A 4,209-nucleotide genomic window follows, 5' to 3' on the forward strand; every position below is an offset into this window, starting at 1 on the left:
ACACAGCTAGAATGCAATTAAAAAATAAATAAATAAGGCCAGGGATACAGGCAACACTCAGCCCTGCCTGAGAGCCTGACCTCTTACCAACTGTGGGAAGGCACCCCATACCACACCAAAGCTGGCCACTGGAACTCTCCTTGAGATGAGGGCATGGCCAGCTCAGGTAAGGTTGCTGAAGGGGCCAAACCTCTGTGCCTGCTGCCCCTCCCTCAGAAGCCCTCGGGTACAACAAGAAAGTTCCCCTTCTAATTCATGGATTTCTTCGACGAGACCAAATCTTGCTCTTGGTTGTTCTTACGACCGTTCAGATGACGCATTTGGCACATGAAGATTTGCCTGAACGAATGTGGGCTCCAAGCTCGTCTCCAGCTGGCAGCTTGGCCTTCCAGAAGCTCCAAGGACTTCTCCCAAGCACCCACCACTTGCAGGCTTCCGCTCCCTCCATATCATCCTTCCCCTGCAACCAGCGGTCCGGGCAACCCAGGCACCGGGCATAAGCAGGGGCAGCACTTCGAAGGAGGTGAGAGGCAGAACGGCCCGTTGCTGCCAAGTTCAAATGCAAAAGGAACCAACCTTCTTCGGGGACAAGGCCTTGACCATTTCCACAGATTTCAGACATCAGCAACGAGTGGCGACGGGAAGCTCCCCCCCCAGTTACCCACCTGAACCTACTTCTGTCACGCCTCCACAGTAACCAGAAGCAATGTCAAGGCTAGATCCTACAGGAACTAGGCTCCTTTCTGGGCGGTCCAGGACCCGCCATGACATGGGTTTGGGTCTAGCTACAGGTGGCATGGGAGGGGGGAGCACTGGCCAAAATTCGGGGCCCAGAGAATGCCTGGGGTGTCCACTAAGTGTCCCAGGGTGAGCTGGCCACACAAACTATCTGTGGAACATCTGGCAGGTATCAGAAAGCAGGGCTGGAACTCACGGGGGGGGGGGGGAGGGGACACTGAAGACCAGTTGCTGGGATAGAAGGACCAGGACCGCTCATCCACCTGTACAAGTCTCCCCCATCTCTCCCGTCTTTACCACTTTGCATGGGGATAAAGCATTCCCGGGCCTCAGGACTCCATCCATGTGGGTCCCCAGCTCAGAGTGGGGCAGGGGATGCAGATGTCCAGTGAAGGGCAGAGCCCAGGAAGTGAGGGTTCCACTTTCATCTGAAGCAACCCCAGAGCCTCAACTACCCCGGGGCTTTCAGTCACCCAATCCGAACACCTGGGGATTCAGAGAGGTTAGAAGCAAAAGAGAGCTGAACAGGCACACATGTCTGCAACTGGGCAAATGTGGGCAAATCTCAGGCAGGGTGTGACCGTGCATCTGGACACACACGAGGGGATGGGGACGCTGGTGGGGTAATTTCAGTGCCTGTGTGTGCAGGCACCTGTGGGTGCGAGCATGTGACTGTAAGCGGAACAGACACTGACCGTGGTCTGTTGGCACGGGCAGCGAGGCACACACGCAGGCTGGCCATGTGCACTGTGAATGCATCTAAAAGCACCTCTCAACCCATGGTGAGTTCGCAAAATTCTCACACTCCCCGCAGCCCCACATTGTGATCTGTCCATTTCAGCTCTCACCTCACCTTCCTTAAGTGTCCCCTCCCCCAGTAGCCTATCAGGGCATCTCCAGGTGTCCCAACCCTGAACCCTGACCATATCCCCCACCTATCAGGTGTCTCAGGGCCTGGGCTGGCCCTTGCCCCTACCAAGACCTGCCCACATCCAACACCCAGGCTCAGACCCGGGCAACAAGACTCAGAAGTGTGACTTTATTTCTCTGTAGTTAATGCCCCTCAGGCCAGGCTGTTGGGCTGCCCCGGGCTGTAGCCTCCCTCCCCTTGGGGACCTGGAGGTCCCAGTCCCCTGCCCTCCCCTCCCCCCCCACCCCAGCTTCCTGCCAGGATGTCTGGTCTCCTGGAGATGTCCAGCTGCCTGGGATATGGAGCTGCTGGAGAAATGGAGAAGGCTCACATCTAGGGAGGTGGAGAGCCACAGACCTTGATACCAAGACCTTGCTGTCTCAGCCCTAGCCAGGCCAGGCTGGGGAGGGGCAGCAGGAGCCTCAGGGGACAAGCTCCAAAGCCCTGCAGGAGGGAGGGAGGGGTGAGGGAGGGGCCTCAGGGCCCAGCCCAGAGGAGAGCGGGCCCCAGGCTCAGCAGGAGCCCCCCAGCCAGGGCCCAGGGGCTGCGCCCCGCTGCTGCTGCCCCGTTGCACAGATCTTTCTCGCAGCAGTCCAACGTCGACTTTTAAGATCCCAGAGTTAATGAACCCAATCAGATAGTCTGAGAAAAGTGCCGCTTAACGAAGTCGCAGGAGGAAGCACACATCTTGTTCACAGAATGATCCTTCTGCTGGGGGGAAAAAAGAAGGCATGAGGCTAAGGTCCATCTCCACCTGAGCTCTGTTCCTCCCACTCACCCACCCCACCCCCCGGAACCCAGGATCCTCCAGATCAGTTTCTGACTTGGAGCCAGGGAGGAACATGCCAGTGTTGTCTTGTCTCAGACTCATGCTCTTGTTCCAGACAAGAGGAACTCAGAGGATATCTCTGACCTCTCTCCAGAGCTACCTTTCAGTAGAGTAGTGCCCTTACCAGGTCCAGACTTACTGCTGCTGGGGTCGGTGATCCGCACGCTGGCACAAACGGTGTCGGTCGGCTGCACTGCTTCGGGGCGCAATGGCTGGAATTGGCCAGGGTGCAGTCCTGGCACCACAGGCCATGGGCTAGGCAGGGCACGGAGAGGGGATGACCAAGGAACCCAGGCCAGGGCAGCCAGACCCTGCACCCCCTCTTCCCCAACCGCTGCAGCTACCATGGCAGAACCATGCCCATAGATGAGTTCCACTCCTACAAGCCCGAGTGGGCCTCCAGCCTGACCCTGTGGCTGTACCTGCACATCCTCCCCTCCTCATCCTCTTCCTTCTGCACACAGCACCCCAAAGATGGGGTGGTTTCCAAGATAGGAAAGGCCCACCCTACTTAATAGGAAGCCGGTGGACCTCTGAGAACGAGGGACCTCTATGCAGTACCAGAAGCCCGTTGAAAAGGCGCTTGATGCCTCGGGTGCGGGGAGAGCCCCGGTGGCTGGAGCTGAGATATAAGAGTGGTGGTCCCCGCGACATGACCCCTCCCGCGGGCCCCCGACTCACGCCGGCGAGGGGCACAGCAGCAGTGCCAGCAGCGCCAGGCCGAGGCTCTTCATGGCTGCAGGCAGCATGCTCTGAGAGGGCCTGAGAGAGGCGCGGGGGCTGCAGGCAGGGGTCCTCTGGGGCGCAGGCCTGGAGGGGAATAGCCTCGGTCAAAGGACCCAACGCCAAGGACCCTTCCCTTTTCCGGCCTGAGACGCGACCATTCCCCAGAAATCAAAAAGCGCGCGCGGGGTGGGGGGGGTCTTCCAGGAGCCTGAGATGCCACCCCCAACCCATCACCCGGAGCATCCACCATCACCGCTCCCTCCAGGGAAGAGAATCTGCCTCTCCAATGAGGTGGCCGCCGAGGTCCCCGCAGCTTCACCCTGCACCTGCGTGAGGAGGGTGTCTTCTCTTCCCCAGGGAGCTGTAGGTGCGTCCGGACAGGAAGGCGGGAGGAGGGAGCGCACCTTACCTGCCGGCGGGGGAGGGGTGCACGCCGCGTCCCGTCCTCGTCCCCACCCCTGGGCTGGGGGGCCCGGGAACCATCCGCGCCGAGTCCCCTCCCTGGTTCCCCGCGCGCGCGCCTCGGCGCTCACCGCGAATCGGGGCGTGAAGTGCGGGCCTCAGGGTCGGGGCGCACTCACATCCCTGGGTGTCCGCACTCCGGCTCAGCAGCGGGCGCGGCGCGGGGAGGCGATGCCCTTCGGTCTCCCCTGCGGACCGGAACCGGGGCGCAGCTTCGTCTTTCGGGGAACGCAGCCGCAGACGCGGACCCCGCGGAGGGGCGGGGCGGAGCTGGGGCGGGGGCCTCGCGCGCCTGGGAGACGCGCGGGGCGGGGGGCGCCCGGGGCTGGAGGCCACGCAGCAGGTCGCCCTACCCGGCCTCTTGCGCCCTTCGCTCGTGCGCGCAACGCCCCCTCTAGGCCTCCGCTCCGCCGCAGCTGCCCCCACCCCTATCCACCTCCCTACCCGCGTGGGAGGATCTCCCCTCCACTTGGCCGTGGTCCTTTGCAGATTCTCGGAAGAGCTTTGGCTGCTAAAGGAAGCGAAATGCACAAAGACGCAGCGA

The 4,209-nt window shown here is 61.3% G+C and overlaps 1 pseudogene; it reads right to left on the reverse strand.

Moving 5' to 3' along the window:
• Positions 1–1,892: 1,892 nt before the first annotated feature.
• Positions 1,893–3,774, reverse strand: LOC114694341 (annotated as a pseudogene).
• Between the last annotated feature and the right edge of the window lie 435 nt (positions 3,775–4,209).

This window comes from Peromyscus leucopus, unplaced genomic scaffold (genome assembly GCF_004664715.2).
Source record: "Peromyscus leucopus breed LL Stock unplaced genomic scaffold, UCI_PerLeu_2.1 scaffold_255, whole genome shotgun sequence".
In the NCBI taxonomy this organism is placed as follows: Eukaryota; Metazoa; Chordata; class Mammalia; order Rodentia; family Cricetidae; genus Peromyscus; species Peromyscus leucopus.